This window comes from Mandrillus leucophaeus, unplaced genomic scaffold (genome assembly GCF_000951045.1).
Source record: "Mandrillus leucophaeus isolate KB7577 unplaced genomic scaffold, Mleu.le_1.0 Scaffold371, whole genome shotgun sequence".
NCBI lineage: Eukaryota > Metazoa > Chordata > Mammalia > Primates > Cercopithecidae > Mandrillus > Mandrillus leucophaeus.
The window spans coordinates 1091885-1112508 of record NW_012103932.1 but is presented as its reverse complement, the minus strand read 5'-3'; the positions used below and the strand labels follow the sequence as shown (position 1 = coordinate 1112508).

At 39.4% G+C, this 20624-nt stretch overlaps 1 protein-coding gene across 1 annotated transcript in view; it reads left to right on the top strand.

Annotated features, from left to right (window-relative positions):
• The first annotated feature begins 1120 nt into the window (after positions 1–1120).
• PTK2 (protein tyrosine kinase 2) overlaps positions 1121–20624 on the top strand; it is a 342995-nt gene continuing 323491 nt past the window's right edge. The window contains exon 1 of the mRNA XM_011990150.1: positions 1121–1178. The gene's annotated coding sequence lies outside the window, so the exon portion shown is untranslated. The remainder of the gene's footprint in view (positions 1179–20624) is intronic.

Genomic DNA, 20624 nt, shown 5'->3' with positions numbered 1-20624 from the left:
AGAACTGGTGGCCTGGCCCCTGGGCTTCAAGGCTTCAAGGCTTCAAGGCCCCCTGGCTTGAAGGTGGAATTTCACGGGGGACCTGTCCCTTTCTACCCAGAAGCCTTTCTGCCTTCTCCCACCATCAGCATGCCATCCATGGCACCTAGGCTGTTTGTAACGAGGTGTGCCTGCAGGCCTACACTGAGCCACTCTCAACTCCCTCTTGGCCTCCCTCCCATGCTTGTCGGTGCCCAAAGTCTGGAGCGGGCCAAGGCGGCAGGGGGCTGGTATGTCAGCACTGCCTCGAGTGTGCTCACACTTGGCCAGGTTGTGATAGACTCAGGCTCAGCCACAACTTTGCTCTGCCCTGGAGTGGGCTGGGGAGAGGCCAGGAGCCTGTGAGGGCAGGGGGGCTTCCTGGACCCCTAAGAACGCAGGGATGCCCAGGTCTGGAGCCGAGGCTAGGAGGCTGCAGCTGTACCTGGGAATGCGGGGCTCCCCTCTACCAGCTCAGTAGGGGATTGGGATTCCCACCTGTTCCCAGCTCTTGCTGGCCCTACTGCAGCCTGTGTCTTGGCAGCAGCCCCTCCAGATTGGCTTCTGCTGCCATCAGTACGGTAGACTGGAAGCCTTATTGAGAATATAAACAGTCGATTGACACGTTTTGTATGTTATATGTATTACATACTGTATTTGTACAATAAACTAGAGAAAAAAATATTAAAATCATAAGGAAGATAAAATTACTTATTCATCAAACGGAAGTGGATTGTCATAAAGATCTTCATTCTCATTGTCTTCATGTTGAGTAGGCTGAGGAGGAGGAGGAAGAAGAGGGATTGGTCTTGCTTTCTCGATGGCAGAGGTGGAAGGGGAGGCAGGAGAGGCAGGCACACTCAGTATAACTATTATTGAAAAAAATCCCTCTATACGTGGACCTGCACCATTCAAATCCATGTTGTTCAAGGGTCAACTGTACTTTAAATCATCTCTAGATGGCTTATAATGTGAAATACAGTGTAAATCCTTTGCAAATAGTTGTTATACTGTATTATTTGGGGGATAATGACAAGAAAAACGTCAGTACATGCTTAGTATAGATGCAACCATTGGTTTTGTTTTTCCTCAAATATTTTAGATCCATGGTTGGTTGAATCTGGATGTGGAACCCACTGACATGGATGACTAACTGTATTGTATGTTAAACGTTATCATTTGTGACTTCTCTGTTTTGAATGACCTGTTGATTTTCTGATTTGGGATATAAAGGTTTAGCTTATTTATGTTATTCCCCATATCTCTTCCTGCATTACTTATTGTTAAACAGTTTATATGTGTATTTTTCTTTTAGAATTCTTCTATTGTAGTTTTAACAATGTCTTTCTTTTGCTTGGTTTATTGATTTATGTCAATATCTTGATTCCTTTGTAAGATAAAGATAGTATTGCCCTAAATATTGACTCTTCCCCCCAATTCCAGCATGTCTCCCTGTTCTGCCTCGTATTTTATGTTTTTGTTATTACTTTTATTTTGGGATTTTTACGTTTGCATTTTATCTGCAACTCCAAGTGTTCTGGGTACTGCTCATGGGTTGAACTCTAAAACTAGTTTATTATTTTTAATGTTAAGTTTTCTTGAGCTTTCCCAGCTTAGCTTTCTTTCAAGGTCGGTTTTTCTCTTTGTTTTCTCTGGTATTTATTTCTTTTCATGACGGTGGTATTCCCTGTATGTCTGATGATCCTTTATTGTCTGTAAGTGTATAGGGAAGCAGGACTAGCCACTTTTCTGAGTTAGATTTAGCCCTTGATGGGAATTCAGAACTGAAGTACTTTGCTTCAGAATGCTTTTAGTCTGTGGGCCCCTAAATAACAAAATAAAGTAGAGTTTTACTGTAAGGATGTTAACACCTATACCAGAAACCTTTGCTTTATTTTCTAGAGAAATAGCCCCTTGGGATTTTTTAAAAATTAAAAAAAAAATTTTTTTTTTTGGTCTGAGGGTAAATGCTGAGTTAGCCTGGGCACAACTAGTCAGTTAAACCCTCTGTTTTCACCCCAGGCTATTAGCATCAGCCCTCACCAATACCTCATGGCCAGGCCCAAAGCCTCATCAAGATTCACTTGAGTTTTGTCTCTGTTTTACACATCACTGTGCATGTAGCTCCTCTTTAATAGCTAGATATTTGTTGAATTCTCATCTTTTGGTGGCTCTTCCCTTCCTCTTATTTACCTTTAAAAAAAAAAAAAAAAAAAAACTTGAATACTTCAGTTTCACTGAAGTCTTCACAGGAATAGAACTCATTACTCCACCACCTTGAACTTGAAACCACTGAGGATTTTAGGAGGTGGGGTGGCATGTTGATCTGTAAGGTGAGGGTTTTAAGAGGTATGAGTGATATGTTGGTTTGCTGTGTGGCTAGTTTTAGAGTTAGATGAGCCCGAGTTCACACTTTGGTGCTGCCACTTTTAGCTGTGGAACTTTGGTCAAAACATTTTATTTTTCTTTTCCTCAGTTTCCTCATTTATTGAGACATTGTTTGTAGCAAGTGATGTGGGGACAGTTGAGGTAGTTCTTTTATAATGCTTCTGTATTTCTCTAACGTAGGATTTGAAGTCATCTCCTAAGAATGAGTAGAAAAAGCAGTGCTGGGGTTGATTTGATGATAGTGGAGGAGGTTTGAAATAGGGGTAGTGAAGAAGAGGAGAGAGCCAAGCAGGGATGGAGAAGGCTTGCCTAGGAGTGTTGTGGTTCAACTGAGATTGGTGACAGTTAAATTAGAATGTACCAATTTTTTAGTTAATGGCGTTTTTGTCTGGTGCTAGCCCCTAGCAGTCCAGGTATATAGTCTGGTATAAGTTGTCCTTATATTTGTATTGAATCATGAAATGGATTTTTTTCCAGGCTTGTTTATTGGAAGGACGGTGGGAGTTGGTAATACTGGTAAAGGATTGGTTTAAACTATGACTTTACAATTCAGGAAATGTTTGTTGAGCTTCTACTAAGTGCTTGGCATGGTTCTGATTGCTTTAGATAGATGTATCAGTAGACCAAACAGAGTCTGTATAGTGTAGGGAAGCAGATAATAAAAAAAAATAGGCAAATAAGTACATCATGTGATGTACTGGAAGGTGGGACATGGGATGAGAAAAAAGTAATGCCATAGTGTCAGTGAATTTGAGGTCTAAATAGGGTAGTCTTAATAAGCCTCATTGCAAAAGTGAGCTTTGAGCTAAATACAAAGGAGATGGGTGTATTCATGCAGGAAACCGCAGGCTCCTGTCCGGTCTTCCATCTGCTTCCCAGAAGCTATGGAAATAATCTGTTTTAGGTGTTGATTTTAGCATTTACATCCTTGTTTCCTAATAGTATTTGTGTACTAGTCATTGCTCCATTAATTTTAGGAAACATTATATGCTGAACTCCTATCATGGTAGGTAGGGATTTTCTCTCTCTTACGTGGTCTTTCCTCTCCCCCATCTTCCTCATGTAGTTCTAGAACAGTTTTTGTTTAGATCCGTATTTTCGTTTTTAATTATTTTGACTTTTAAATATAACTCAGTATTGAGCCAATTAAAGTAGTGTGGTTACATTTCTTATTCAGCTTTGTTTTTCTTGTTTTCTTGGACTGAAAATTGCAGTTGTCCCTCTTGTTTGCTTAATATTTTTTTTTTTTTTTTTTTTTTGAGACGGAGTCTCACTCTGTCGCCCAGGCTGGAGTGCAGTGGCCGGATCTCGGCTCACTGCAAACTCCGCCTCCCAGGTTCACGCCATTCTCCTGCCTCAGCCTCCCGAGTAGCTGGGACTACAGGCGCCCGTCACCTCACCTGGCTAGTTTTTGTACTTTTTGGTAGAGACAGGGTTTCACCGTGTTAGCCAGGATGGTCTCGATCTCCTGACCTCGTGATCCGCCTGTCTCGGCCTCCCAAAGTGCTGGGATTACAGGCTTGAGCCACCGCACCCGGCCAGTTTGCTTAATATTCTTAGGTCTGGCTAAGATTTCCCACTCTGACAGCTCTGTAAGTAAAGCCTCTCAATTCATTTCCATGCAGTCAAGTGTATTCATTTTGTCTTCACCCCTGAGACAAACCCCTCCTGGAGCTTTCCTTCTCCTTTTCCCTGCTTCAGTCTAGAGAGGTTGCTTTCTAGACCTGCTATAAATGGTACCAGGGTGGAGAAACCTGTGGTACTAGCAAAAATAAGGTGAGAACAGGTAAGACAGGTAAGTAGAAAATACTGATTGGAAAAATTGATGGGAAGGACAGAGGAGGAATGGAGATGATTTCTTCCTGGGGAAGCGTATTAAGGAGAAGCTGTAGTTGAGGAAGGTCATTCTAGGTAGTAAAAATGGTGCCAAAAAAAAAAAAACATGGAGATGGAAGTGATCTGTTATTTTTTGGTGACTTGAAAAGCCTGTTTTGTGTTACCTTGTTAGATTATGTGTTTATTAACTTATTGACTTTGCCCTGAAAAGCTTTAAAAAAGTTTAAATGGGAATTGTGATAATCAGAATGTTAAACACCGATGTATTTTTTGTTTCATTTTTTTGGGAAATAAAGATCTCATTTTGTCAACCAGGCTGTAGTACAGTGAATGGCATGTTCATAGCTCACTGTAAGCTTGAGCTCCTGGGTTCAGATGGTCCTCCTGCTTCAACCTCCCAAGGACCTGAGACCACAGGCGTGAACGACTGCGCCTGGCTAATTTTTAAAATTTTTTGTGGAGGAAGGCGCTCACTATGCTGCCCAGGCTAATCTCAAACTCCTGGGCTCAAGCGATCCTCCTGCCTTGGCATCCCAGAGTGCTGGGATTATAGACATGAGCCAGTGTCCGGCCTTGATGGTAAATTATTAATGTCCTAAAATCTGAACATAGGGTGTATCAGGAACACTTGAATTCAAGTGATAACCTTAAGCTGTTGATTTTATGTATTGATTTACAGAAAAATCTTTATACATTGGTTACAAAAACTTAATAATCTTGGCATCTAGGTATCCAAGCCAATTCATCAGTGCAGGAATGAATGCTGTAGTACCACTTCAGCTTTCAGGCAAGAACAAGGTGAATGACAACAGGAAATTTAAGAAGCTGCTCCGTGTTTGGCCAAACTGGGGAGAGGGCAAGCAGAGAAGTTGGAAAAATGTCATTGAGGCATGTAAACACAACTTTCGTTTGTATGGCATAGCTATATAGAGAAAATTAAGCCATCAATAATGAGATACTGAAAAACCAAGAGATTAGTTCCTTTCTAAAAGAAGCATTGCTCAGTTTGAAATGCTGAGGCAAAATGCTAAGAAATAAGGTTCATAAGTGGTCTTCATGATTGCAAACTCTAGGGTACTTTTTGTGTAAATGCATGGGACTTCTCATGGATGATCAGGCCCTTATATTCAGTGGGTGCACTGTATACAGATATGACTTGCCATCTGAAGCTTTGGCTTTTTACTCAGTTTTGTGAAGAGCACATCTTTCTCATCTTTATTTACATTTGTGATTCAGGAGTCGTGGCTGAAAGAAATAGTCCTAAATCATAATAGCTGTCATGTGTCAGTCATTGTGTTAATTCAAATCTTAATTCTTTACAGCAACTCAGTAAGGTTTTGGTTACTATTCTCATTTTACAGATGAGAAACTGGGCTTAGAAAAGTTAAGAAAACAGTCCAAGATTCCTTGTGGCAATATCAAGTTCTCCATTTCCTTACAGTAAAGCTTAGCCCTTAAGCTTAACCACAGTGCACAGTTGGGAGTCATACATTTAACAGAGAGAAGAATAGTGCCACCTACTGAATTGCCAGTGACCCTTTCCCCTCTAGTATAGTACTTCCTTTTAAAATGTATCAGTCGTATTAAAATGCGGTATTTCTGCAAAGCCTTGCAAATTTCTTAATCATCTGTGTTGCTGGCTCATACTGAGGGAAGAGTGTAGTTTCATAAAATACTTATAAAAACAGGGAAAATTTTGATTTCCTGATTCTGAATGTGGGCAGGCAACTTTGCGTAGGATCTTACCTTCAGAGAAAGGAAGAGACGGGGATGAGTGTTTTTTTCTTTCAATCCATCTTTGCATATCATAGTGTTGTGAGTTGGGGTGGCAAGTAGGCAGTTTAGATTTTTACTCAGTACTCATTAATTCCAAGTGGCTTAACAAAATATACAAACACTGTAGCATTTTTTCCTTGATAAACTGTCTGATTAAAAAGGATAGGTGTCTCAATAAAAATTTCAATGAAAGAGTGGCCAAAAGATTTGAACAGATGTTTCATCCATTTCATATGAATGAGAAAGCACACAAAAAGATGTTCCACATCAGTAGTCATTAGGAAATGTAAATTACAAACACATGAGATATCATTGCAACCCTATTAGAATGGCTGATGTTAAAAAACAAAAAGAAGATGACAGTGCCACATGACAAGAATGTGAGACAGTTAGTACTCTCCTGCTTTGCTGTTGGAAGTGCAAAATGTTACGATTGCTAAAGAAATTAGTTTGGCACTTTCTTATGAAGTTGAACATAGACTTGTCACCCAACCCAGCAGTCCTACTTCTAAATATTTACTCAATAGAAATGAAAACATTTTCTTACAATGACCTCTCTGTGAACGTTTATAACAGCTTTATTTGTAATCACTGGAGACAGCTCAAATATCCATCAATTGGTAAATGGATAAACAGATTTTGGTACACCTATACAGTGGAATCCTGTGCAGCAATAAAAAAGGAACTAACTGCTGACGCACCTAACAAAATGGGCAAATCTTCAAAGCAGTCTACTAAGTGAAAGCACAGAACTCCATATGACTGTGATTTCATTTATATAACATTTTGGTAAAGACAAATCTGTAAGAATAGAAATAAAATCAGTGGTTGCCTGGGGCCGAAGAGAGAATTGAGTACAAAAGAGCATGGGAGCACTTCTTGGGGTGATGGAAGTAGTCTGTGTCTTCAGCATGATGGTGGTTACACAGACCCATTTGTATTAGGCTGTTCTTGCGTTGGTATAAAGAAATACCCAAGACTGGGTTATTTGTAAAGAAGAGAGGTTTAATCAGCTCACTGTTCTGCAGGCTGTACAGGAAACATGGCACCGGCTTCCAGGGAGGCATCGGAGAGCTTTTACTCATGATGGAAGGTGAAGTGGGAGCAGATGCATCACATGGCGAGAGAGAACAAGAGAGAGAGTGGGAGGTGTCATACACTTTTAAACAACCAGATCTCACGTGAACTCACTTATCACCAAGGGAATGGCACTAAGCCATTCATGAGGAATACGCCCCCATGATCCAAACACCTCCTACCAGGCCCCACTTCCAACACTGGGGACTACATTTCAACATGAGATTTGGCTGGGAAACAGATCCAGTCCTTATCACCATCCATCTAATGTTTTTACTGTGCAAGTTATGCCTCAATAAATAAAACTTTAAAAAGAGAAGAAAAATTTGACTTACATGCAAACAGATATTATCCATCTACTCTTGCACACATATATGCACACACACACATACACACACTCATTAAAGCTTGAATTTTCTTTTCAGTTGGATCAACATCTATTTGTCTGGATTAGGTATCACCAGAGTTTAAGTGAAGTAGATTTCAGTGTAGACACTGCTTTTGAAAACACAATCTTGGAGTCCTTGGTTCATTTATGTAATCTGATATTTTTGTGGCCTAAAGGCTTTATATTTGTCTTTGTATGAGACTGTATATTATAAAAGTCATATAATTAGCAGAAATAAAAGATGTTTAAAAGTTATTTTACTATTTGTTGCTCAAGTTCTTGTAACTCTGGAGAAAAGTAGTTTTATCAGCTTTATAAATAAAAATGCCATTTCTTATATTGATGAAACTATGCATTCTTCAGCTCCATCTTTTAGTTAATAGTTAATAAGCTATAATGATAGGATACATTTATGTTTTAAACTGCTAGAATTAAGAATGTACACAGTAAGCCTAGGTGCAGAGGTTCATGCCTGTACTCCCAACCCTTTGGGAGGCTGAGGTGGGAGAATTGCTTGAGCCCAGGAGTTTGAACAACATGGCAGCACCTCATCTCTACCAAAAATTTTAAAATTAGCCAGGTGTGGTGGCACATGCCTGTGGTACTCAGGAGGCTGAGGTGGGAGAATTGCTTGAGCCTGGGGGTGGTCAAGCTGCAGTGAGCTATGTTCACCCTACTGCACTCCAGCCTGGGCGACAGAGCAAGTCCTTCTCTCAATTAAAAAAAAAAAAAGAATATATGCAGTAAATAATAAAAGTTAGTTTCATTGATCTTAAGGCTTTGTTACAATTATAAATTAAGTTTCTTAAAAGTACTCATGAAGTTGGGGTGGTAGTTCATACCTGTAATCCCAGCACTTTGGGAGGCCAGGGCTCGTGGATCACTGGACCTCAAGAGTTCAAGACTAGCCTGGCTAACATGGCAAAACCCTGTCTTGCCAAAAAAAAAAAAAAAAAAAAAAAAAAAAACCCAAAAGTTAGCTGGGCATGGTGGTGCATGCCTGTAGTCCCGGGTATTTGGGAGACTGAGGTGGGAGGATCACCTGAGCCTGAGGGGTCAAGGCGGCATTGAGCTGAGATCATGCCGCAGCACCTCAGCCTAGGGGACAAAAGTGGGACCCTGTCTTCAAAAAAAAAAAAAAAAAAAAAAAGTTGCTCATTACTACTTTGTGGTACTTGTTGATGTCCTGTGGAGCGGCCAGTTAGCATTTTTTCCCCCAATAAACTCTTGATTAAAAAGCCACGACACTGAGTAGGAGTGGAATCAAAGTAGAAAGTTGTGTGTTCTAATTTTCATTTAAAAATCAGTTTATTTTAAATGATGAGCTCATCATTTTATGATCTTCAGGATATGCTATAATGTGTGGCACTAACAGAATCAGTGATAGAATGAGGTGCATTACAGTAGGACTTCCTTGAATTGTTTTTTGTTTATTTAATGCATATGCTCTTCTGTGTCTTGAGGCGTGCCTTGCTGTCTGCAGAAGATGAGACCTGTTTATTACAGCCTCTGCAGAGTACTATTTATGTGTTGATCACACAGTATCTACTGGTAGCTTCTTTGACAATTGGTGTTTGGGAACAGGAGGGAGATTACTGATTGTTCTGCTTTTTGTATTTTACTGTCTCACTCCGTCCTTGTGTTTTTCTCTGGGAATGCCTTCATTAACTTAACCTTGGTTTTGAAGGCTTAAAAGTGTGCTGGTATGCTTTTTAGAATTGGTGACAGTTCCAGTTGGTGTAGCCCAGGTGGCAGTCATTCATGGTTCACTTGTCATTGCATGAACTTAGGATAGCTGTTCATGTTATGTTCATTTCACTTGAATTTATGTGTGTGATTGTTGTATTATACATGTTGAATTTATTTTTTTTTTATTAAAAAAATTTTTTTTGAGATGGAGTTTCGCTCTTGTTGCCCAGGCTGGAATGCAATGGTGTGGTCTCAGCTCACTGCAACCACTGCCTCCTGGGTTCAAGCAACTCTCCTGCCTCAGCCTCCCAAGTGGCTGGAATTATAGGTACTCACCAACATGCCTGGCTAATTTTTGTATTTTTAGTAGAGGTGGGGTTTTACCATGTTGTCCAGCCTTGTCTTGAACTCCTGACCTCAGGTGATCTGCCTGCCTTCTCCTCCCAAACTGCTGGGATTACAGGCATGAGCCACTGTACCTGGCTATGTTCATATTAAACAATTTTATTTTAAGCCTACAGCACCTAGTGTTTTCAGGCAGCCTCCCAATTCCAATAACTACTAACCAGACCCCACACTGCTTAGCTTTTGAGATTGGGTGGCATGGCTGTAGACCATGGTCATATTTTGGCAAGTAATGTCCCTTATAGCAGTTCTTTACCTTGATACAGGATCCTATCTGAAATCACTTGTAATATATAGTCATGACTCTTTAGTCTTTTTTTTTTTTTTTTTTTGAGACAGAATCTCGCTGTGTCACCCAGACTGGCGTGCAGTGGTGCTATCTCATCTCACTGCAAGCTCTGCCTCCCAGGTTCAGGCCTGCCTGAGTCTCCTGCCTGAGTCTCCCAGGTAGTGCCATCCACACCTGGCCAATTTTTTTGTTTCACTATTTTGGCCAGGCTGGTCTCAAACTCCTGACCTCAGGTGATCCACCTGCCTCGGCCTCCCAAATGCAAAGTAGCATTTCTTTCCTGGTATATAGGATGTTGTATTGTTCATCATGAACATAACTGTTAATCCCAACTTCTTCAAGCAAAAGTCTGTGTTTTTTACTTGCCCATCCTATCAGGGATATGTTAGGATATGTCAGTGTGAACAGTAAGTGTAGCTGGAGCTAGTGATGAGTAAATGTGAATAGAAGAAAAGTAAGTGGATTTATTCTTTCATTCAGGACACATTTGAGTGCCTTCAGTGGCCCAGGCCCCATGCTCTACTCTGTTCTCTTGTTATTTTTCCCCACTCATCTTTCAGATTATTGCTTGGTGATTTGGAGTTGTTTTTGGCACCTCCCCTAGTTTTTGGTGTAAATTTTAGTAACTCAGTCTCTCCCCTTTAAAAGATATCTTTCTTTCTTAATTTGTGACATCGAGATTATCACTAATAAATAGTTAATGCCAGAGTAGGACAAATATCAAAATAATTTTTCATTATATAAAACTTTTACAAAGTGATTCACCATAAAGTGAATAAATGTGTACATACTACCTAGTTTTTATCTCCTAGTGACAACAGCTTTGAAATTAAAAAATCCTGGTAGAATAATGGTGTTTGGGTATATGTATGACATAGGTGACAACATGACCTAGAATGAGGGACTAGGTGTGACTTCTAGGCCACATGGCCAGAATGGTATGTAAGATTTGACTGGGGAAGATTTGTGCAACCCCAAATGATAATTTTATTCTGGACCTGTGGGGTTGATGAAGGCTACCTGTTGGACTTGTGTGGAAACTGGATCCTAAATCTGTCATCTTTTGATGGAGTGGGGGCAGATGAGACTTGATCATTGTTAGAGCTGAACTTGCAGTATATAGAGCTGAACTTGTATAGTACACATATCAATAGCAGTGATAGATTTCGGAAAACTTGGATCACTTATGTATGCTTGTCATTCTTCTGCAATTTCCTGAATGAAAAATTTTGAATTAGTAAACATTTAAAAATGTATAGCTTTTTTCGAATCTGGCTTTAAATGTTTAGAATAAGTCTTTGGATTTAAAGGTTAGGATATACTTTTATTCATTACACAATAAAGTTTACTGTGCATACATCTGGAAGATTGTTCAGACTGTTGAAGAAGATGTATCCTTTGTTTGCCCCTAGCCCTTTCCTTTTCTTCCCCAACCCTACTTTTTATTCACGTAAGAAGATGGAAGAGGGAAGGAAAGCAGGGTGTGACTTTTTATGCAAAAATATTCTTTTTTTAAAAAAAGTACTGAGAATGGGGTCTTACTATATTGCTTAGGCTGGATTTGAACTCCTGGGCTCAAGCGATCCTCCTGCCTTAGCCTCCTGAGTAGTTGACGTTACAGGCATGCACCACTGCACCTAGCTAAAATATTTTGATTATGAAAACAGAGTCAGTTTATAAGTGGATTTTATTGAGAAGAAGAGGATAACAAAGCTTGGTCAAATGTTTGCATGGCATTTGTACAGTAATCATGATGGCTGTTTTTATTTTAGGACATACTGTGGCTGCTCCCAGACATTTACCCAAGGGGTGGCGCAGAGTTGTTTCCTCAGCTGAAGCTCTTTGTTTTGTACCACTGAGCTGAGGCTGGAGTTGCCCCCAAAGCAGTGGTAGGGCACTTCCCACAAGGGAGTGCTCCAGACTATCCTGAGATGGGGCTGGTTGGGATTCCAAATAAAGAAGTACTAAACACCAGGGTGATCAGTCTAGAGCATTTATTGGGGAAACTTACGGAGGATTGCGACAATCCTCATGACACACAGCAAAAAGGAGTGGGGCGGTGCTCTCTCTAGATGTGTATGCAGCAAGGGGATTAATGTGTGGAGTTTTTATGAGAGTTTGAGGAATTTGTCTCAGGTCCAGGGCTGGTTTCTTTCAGTGTTTTGTGCAGCAACTTAGATACCTTTATCAATGCCTGGGAATGTTCAAGGCTCCATACTGAGTTCAAGCCTGCTAGGGAAAACCTGTACGTGGCTGGGTCACAGAGTGGTCAAAGGACTCTGATATTTGGTCAGGACATAGAATGAAAGCACAGGGAACAGGACAGCCCTACACTAGTGGACTTAGTGATGGGTGCCTTCTATTTGCATCGTCTCTCTTTGCATGAGGGGAGACAAAGATACTCTAGATTTAGTGCTGTGAATTGTGTTAGATGTGAAGAGGAGGTTGTGTTGTCTTCTTAGATAACTGTTAGAATAATGTAGAGATCAATTAAGTTTGAGGATACAAAAAACAAGATTGTACTGAGTATAGTTTTCAGCAGAAGAAATAATTTCGGTCATGTTCTTTTTGTTTTGTTTGTAAGAGATGGGGTGTTGCTTTGTTGCCTGGGCTGGACTGGAACTCCTGGACTCTGGTGATCCTCCTGCCTCAGCTTCCCAAGTAGCTGGGACTACAGATGTGCAGCCCTGCCACTATGTCCCACTGAATCATATCTTATATGGAAAGATTACATTGTAGTAAATTGTCTTGTGTTTTTGTGGTCACATTAAAAATATGTAAATGTATTTGATATATTTTGGGACTAGGAATATGTGGTTACATGAAACCCTGTATGTAGTAATGCCAGTATTTTCGTTTTCTTTCCAATTTTTGTTAGATTAAATCAGATTTCTGTTTTTTGGTGTTTTTTATATTTTTATTTTTTACTTAAAGATGACATTTGATTTCCTTAAACTTGGGAGGTACATACTAGCACATTCCTGTAGTCCAAGGTGGTTCTTAGGTAGTAATTCAGGGGTGCCATTTAGAGTGTACTTTAAGCCACCTGTAATTATGTCCGGGCTTTATATATACTTAGAGCATAAAAATAAACTTTCATTCTCTCATATGTAAGTCCATTTTATATAGACAAATTCATGGCATAACTTTATTTTCAGAAAATCAGGTGTGGAAATACTTAAAACCACAGCTGAAGTAAATTATAATTTCCCCAGGAAGTAAGTATAAAAGTACGCAATAATGATTATAAAAAGAAAATTTAAATTCTTTAACGTATATTTTGTGGTTTCTTGCCCTCCATCACTTATTTTAAAAAATGGATGGTCTTTAAAATATGCAAATTAGATGTATATTTTAATGACACCTGTACAACAGGAGATCCATGTTTCCGTATTACATTAATATAAATCTTATTTGTCTAGGATCAGAAATCAAATGCTTTTAGTTGTTGCTGTTAGTTATCTTTACATCTGTTTTTGATGTGTAGTTTTCCTGTTTGTGAATAAACTATTAACTATTAGGATGCATGGAAAGGCCATATCCCAAAAGAACAGTAGTCATTATAATAGCTTTATGTAATTAACTGAAAGCAGTATTTTTCTCTAAAAGGTTATCTTCCTAGAAAGTTAAAAAAAAAAGATGTTGTTCTGTAGAATATCTTTGTCCTGTTGGACTGATGAGCTGCAGATAATGGTAATTTTTATATTTAAAACTGTTGTGGGACTTAAGTTTAAAATTTTATGTAGTTGTAACTTTGCCATGCTTAAAAATCATAGCAACCAAAGTGTCTGATGTGATGTGTGCTGTGACACATTCGGAGATGGCTCTTTAATTTGCTGGTGGAGGTGTGAAGGTTAAGGAGATCCAGTTTTTGAATTGGTTACAGATTGTTTCTGAGATAGATCAAGATCTGATCTCTTTTTTTTTTTTAGGTCAACTAAAGATGCCCCTGAAACATAACAGCATTGGTCGGGTGCAGTGCATCAGGAAGGCCCCTACATTTGCATCCTGAGTAGAAAATGGGCCCAACAAGTTGTTCTTTTTGCTTTTAGTTGAGGTGTCTTTTATTATAGTGGCGCCTCTTCCTCTGTTTTACCTTATACTTCGTTGTAGACTTCGTGAGTGCTCAAGACATTGCTGAGAATTTAGGATGATGTTGATTTATGTATACAGTACATGTTTGTCTTCTCTTGACCTCTTTAGGTGATAAAGATGTATAAAAATTGATCCTGCTTCTCATTTTCCCACAATTGATTTTATTAGTTAAAAAGATTGAATTCACAAAACTATAAGGTTCTGACCTACTTAATTTTTTTTAATTTTAGAGACCAGAGTTTTACTCTAGCTCAGGCTAGAGGGCAGTAGCACTATCATAGCTCACTTGTAGCCAAGCAATCCTCCTGTCTCAGCCTCCTGAGTAACCAGGACTACAGGTGCGTGCCACCATGCCTGGCTGATTTTTAAAAATTTTCTTTTTGAAGAGATGGGGTTTCACTTGGTTGCCTAGGCTCTGATCTACTCTTAAAAGCTGAGGACAGGTCAGGTGCGGTGGCTCACGCCTGTAATCCCAGCACTTTGGGAGGGCCGAGACAGGCAGATCACAAAGTCAGGAGATTGAGTCCATCCTGGCTAACACGGTGAAACCCTGTCTCTACTAAAAATACAAAAAATTAGCCAGGCATGGTGGTGGACACCTGTAGTCCCAGCTACTCGGGAGGCTGAGGCAGGAGAATGGGGTGAATCCGGGAGGCAGAGCTTTTAGTGAACCGAGATCACACCACTGCACTTCAGCTTGAGCAATAGAGCGAGACTCCTTCTCAAAAAAAAAAAAAGATGAGGACGTACTGAGCATTAAGGTAACATGAACAGCACATTAGGAAAAACCTTTCATTTTGTTGGTTTCAAATAATAGAGTGAATCTCAGATAGAGGTCTTTGCAAGCCATTTTGGCATTGGATTCAGCTTTGAACCCCTCCCAGTCCTCCCTTGTCTCTAGTATAGGATAAACCCGTTTATAATCAGGCGAGGTCTTAATAACTTTCTTCTGGGAGGACCTGTCTGCAGTTGATGGGTCCTGAGGCCAGAGAACCATGGATACATCTCAGCCTAGGTGTTATTTGTGCTCTGTAAGAATCTGTCAGGAAAGTCACTCTGAGGCATAGGTGCTTACCTCTGGACCTGGGGTGCTTGCTTTCAGTAAATTGTAATCCTGATTCTTGATTCCTTCTTGAGTTGTTAATATGAGTCATTTTTTCCTTTCCACAGTAGTTCCTGCTGTAATATGCTCTGGGGCCCTGGGATGTTTCATGGGTATAAAGTAGCTTTTTTCCTTCTGTTTGGTTCTGTCATTTATGGACAGTTTGACTAATAGATATAAAATAAACATTTATATGTTGTTGAAAAGTTGTTCTTATCTCCACCTTTCTTTAATGCTCTCAGTTCTAATTAGCTATACACATTTAACTATTGTGATAATACTTTTAACCTCTGATTGACAACTTACTTAACATCATGTGTCACTTGTTAATGTTGTAATTGCAGTACTGATTCTTTACACAAATTGGCTATTAGAAAAATGGATTTGTGTGGTGGATTTTCCTTCAGTTTTATTTTTTATGTTTTAATCATTTTATTGTGGAAATTAAAAAATATTTATAAAAGAGAGTAGGATAATGAGCCCCAGTTGTAACATTCTGTTGCCTGTTCCAGACTTTTCTTTTTGCTGCGAGTATTTTAAAACTAATCGTAGACATCATATAATCATGTAATTTTACCCATGTGAGTTCAGTATATATCCCTAACAGATAAGAACTTTTTAAGAAATATAATCACAGTTTCTTGGTAGCTGGCTTTTAGAGGTTCAGTTAGACCGAGGTTCAGTTTTAGGGGATAGTAATACTTGCTGTTGGCTTCACATCCTCCTTTTTGGGACAGTAAAATTAATCATTAGTTCAGATGGTGTCATGATTCTTCCCTCCAGTGTCTTTAGCAGTTACTGATGGCTCACACCTGTAATCCCCGTACTTTTGGAGGCTGATGCAGGAGGATCACTTGAAGCCAGGAGTTTAAGATCAGCCTGGGCAACAAAGCAAGAACTCATCTCTACAAATTTTTTTTAAAAAATTAGCTTAGTGTGGTGGCGTACACCCATAGTCTCAGCTGTTCAGGAAGCTGAGGAAAGTGGATCAGCTGAGCCCAGGAGTTCAAGTCTGTTTGTTTCACTTTTGCTTTTGACTATTAGAGAGCAATGGGAACTCTCATACACTATTGATGGGAGCATGGATTTGTACACCTACTTTGGGCAATAGTTTGTCAGTACCTACTAAACATTAAACATGTCCACATTCTGTGATCTAGTGGTTCCATTCCCATGTGCATATGAAACAGAAATATGTGCACATGTATACCAAGAGATATACAGAAATCAGCAGATACCACAAATTGGGGCTTCTCCCTTTCAGTCCCTACAGAGCTGGTTGTTAAATGTTTATCAGCACATTTTACATGCATATATCCCTGTCTTTGACACACATTGATGTATTTATGATATCTAGAACAATGTTTGGCATGTAGTAGGTGCTCACTAAATAATTCTTAGCAGAATTAATGGAAGAATAATCCTTTTACGGTGGTTTTTGGGTGATTGGGAACGTTGCTAGTTTGTAGGACTCAGTTTATGGATTTTATTAGTCAAGAAATTTTGGGTTGCAAATGGCAGAAGCACACCTCATATTAGAAAAAGCACATATCATTTTAAGTAATTTGGAATCCCAGGGGTTGGGTTGGTTTCAGATGTGATACCCTGCTTCCCTCTACTTTCTTCTTTCTGCACCACAAGTTCGTCTTGGGGAAAATTCTTCTTATTCTTCCTCTACTGACTGGTATCAAGGGACTAGCATACTTCAGTAGGTCAGTGTTGGGGTTGTGTGGTGGTGGAAAAGAGGTGCAAGGTAATTGTACCCCCCTACTATTTGAATAACTCAGATTCATGGTTCTGTAGAAGTTGGCTAAGTAAATAAATGATGCTGGACAGGTATCTCTGCATAGTTCCCTTATAGGAATTGTCAAGTTTTACAGGCTGTCACGTAAATGCCTGATGTTTTACTCTTAGAAAAGTCCTTGTATGTAGTTTATGCCCTTTCTACAAATAGTACTTACAGAGATGAGAATGCCTTGTTGAAGGTCACACTGTAAGTTGAGAAACTGCATTTGAATAAAATTGTGTCTTAACTCCAGGAAACAAGAATTTCCATTCTTACAGGTAACTTATTTTAAACATTGAGCAAATTAAAACTATAAAACGTTGGGAAAGGGGATGGTTATTGTTGCTAAGAAAAGGTGAAATTTTGTTCAAGACACTCAGCATTTGGCTTGAGGGTAGCAAGTACAAGTAATTATCAAAAATTGGTGGAAAAGTGTAGGGAAAAGAAAGATCAAAATGGAGTTTTTAATGTCTTCTTTTTCTATGTAAACACAGTAACAGTCTAATATCTAACTCCATTTTGAGCTCTCTTTCTTTTCCCTACAGAAAAGAAAACATCTTGTGAGAGATCAATAGAGAGTTGTTTTCAGAAGTGAACTTTATATGCAGAAAATAGGAGTCAGTCTATAATAACAGATGGTCAGAAAATTTCATCACTATCATAGCAGAGGCTTAGCAGAATATAACTTGATAAACATTACTTGTTTAAAACTTTGAGGCCGTGTAGCAGAAACATTGGGGAGGTGTTATTTCTCATGGGTGGTTTAGATATCTTAGAGCGTTCTGGGCCATTGTAAGGTCTTGTGCATTTGTTCTGAGTCAGATGGGAAGCCACTGGAGGATCTTGAGCAGAGGCGTGATGTAAATTTTAAGAGACTTGTTGGGATGGTTGTGTTCTAAAGAAAAGGAATCAAGGATGATGTCAAGGTATTTTCATTAGCAGCTGGGAGAATGGAGTTGCTACTTTCAAAAACTTTTTTTTTTAATTTTAGCTTTTAGAGACAAAGTCTCCTTATGTTGCCCAGGATGCTAGAGTGCAGTGGCTATTCACAGGTGTGATCATGGCATGCGGACAGCCTCAGACTCCTGTCCTTAAGCTATCTTCGTGCCTCAGCCTCCTGAGTACCTGGGACTACAGGCACATGACACTGACCCCAATGCTATTTACTGATTTGGGAAAATCTGTTTCAGGATTAGATTTTGGGGGGAAAGCCAAGGGTTTATTTTTAATTTCTTATAATTGTAAACAAGATTTTAGAGCAATGATTTGTTAGATTTATGATTTCTGTAATGTTTATAGTTCCTTTAGGAATTTTAGTTATTTATTTGTATTTCTTTTTCTTTCTTGGTTGATCTTCTAGAATTTATTGTTTCTGAATACCAACTGGTGGCTTTTATTTGTTAAAGGTATTTTTTTGTCCTTTAGCTCTAGGTCATTTATTTTATATTTATTGGTTCCTTTTCCTTGTCTTCTTCTTGTGTGGAACTTTAATCTTTGTCTTGTAAGACTTGAAAATCTCTACTCACTGCCTTTTAGAGGCTTTGTGTCTTTTTTTTTTAATTGACATATAATTCACATATTATACAATGAGTACAATCACCACCATCAATTTTAGAAATTTCTATCACCCCAAAAGGAAACCCCATACCCACCAACAATCACTCTTTATTCCTTATCTTTAGCCCGAGGAAACCACTAATCTACTTTCTTATAGATTTGCCTATTCTGGACGTTTTGTATAAAAGGAATCATGCTGTATGTGGTCTTTTGTGGCTTCTAACACTTGGCATAATGTTTTCAAGGTTCATCCATGTTGTAGCATGTATCAGTACTTCATTCCTTTTTATTGCTGAGTAATATTTGACAATTAATACACCTTTATACAGTAAGAAGACTAATGCTCTAGGATTTAGCCTGCCAAAACCTTGCCTGATTTTTCTGTCTTCTGGCAGCAGTTTTCTGTGAATGCACAGGCTAGATTCTCCACCTCCTTCTTCTTCTCAGAATTGGTAAATATATACTAAAGGTAAACGTAACTGCAGAACATCAGCTGAACTTCTGTGGTTTTGAAGTTTTTTAGCCCCTCCTGTTCTTACTGTCTTCAAAGAGATTATTTTTTATATTTTATGCAGTTTTTCTATTTTTTCTAAAGGAAATGCTCTTCTGTTGCCAGCTGTTGCATCTGTCTTGGATTTAGAAATCTCAATTCTTTTTTTTGATTACTGTTGTTAGAGATCCTGGTTTTAAAAAGTCAGGGGACCATGTGGGGTGGCTCACACCTATAATCCCAGCACTTTGTAAGACTGAGGTGGGCAGATCACCGGAGGTCAGGAGTTCAAGACCAGCCTGGCCAACATGGCGAAACCCCATCTCTACTAAAAATACAAAATTAGCTGGGTGTGGTGGCACACACCTGTAATCCCAGCTACTTGGGAGGCTAAGACAGGAGAATCACTTGAACCCAGGAGGTGGAGGTTGCAGTGAGCCGAAATGGCGCCACTGCTCTCTAGCCTAGGCGACAGAGCAAGACTCCATCTCAAAAAAAAAAAAAAAAAAAGGGCAGGGGAAGGAGGACTCTTAGTGAGTTAGCTATATACAAACCCCCATCTCGTTTGTCTTCTGTTGTGCCCTGATGAGGCAGCTGATTTTAGTTTCTGCTGCTGTTAGTCAGGATCCTTGGACAGAAAAAGAGTGAATGAATACATTATTTCTGCTGTATCATACATGATGCAAATATCCATAATTTATTGATTTTGCTAACAAGTTCTTATATGGCTTGTTTCCTTTAAAGTTCAGACATTTTATGAATTCAAGAGCTTACTGGTCCAGTGTAAAAATTACATTGTAATTGTTTCAATTAAAATAGATATGACTTTGACAGTTTTGCTTACTGTAGTTCTGGTCCTTGAAAAAAGAAATGGTGGCTCATGTCTGTAATCCCAGCACTTTGGGAGGCTGAGGCAGGCGGATCACTAGAGGTCAGTAGTTCGAGACCGGCCTGGTCACCATGGTGAAACCCTATCTCTACTAAAAAATACAAAAATAAGCTTGGCTTGGTGGTGGGTGCCTGTAATCCCAGCTACTTGGGAGACTGAGACGTGAGAATTTGCTTGAACCTGGGAGGTGGTGGTTGCAGTGAGCCGAGATCGCACTACTGCACTCCAAACTGGACAACAGACTTTATCTCAAGAAAAGAAAAAAAAAGAAAATATCTTTATTCTTAGAGTGGAACTTTAAAAATTGAGTGATCATATTTAACATGCATTGAGCAGAAACGTTTCTAGTTCCACAAACCCCTGAGAGTCATGTGATTGAGGAGAATGGGGTCAGTGGGAAAGAGTAGAATGTGGAAGTGGATCTTTGGACAGTGCCAGGACTAGGCTGAGGCATTTGTCTTGACATACTATCTAAAGAGTCACCAAAAACCTCAGTAATTAAGATGAATAATAATTTAATGCAGCTTTTTTTTTTTTTTTTTTTTTTTGGAGACTAGGTCTCACTCTGTTGCCCAGGCTGGCGTGCAGTGGCCCAATCACAGCTCGTTACAACCTCCACCTTCTGGGCTCAAGCAGTCCTCCCCATCGGCCTCCCAGGCTGGCACTATAGGTGTGTGCCACCACAACCAGCTATTTTAAAATTTTTTTGTAGAGATGGGGTCTCACTATGTTGCCTACGCTGGTCTCGAACTCCTGGGCTCAAGTGATCCTCCTGCCTTGGCCTCCCAAAGTGCTGGGATTACAGGCATGAGTCATTGTGCGTGGCCTACAGTATTTTT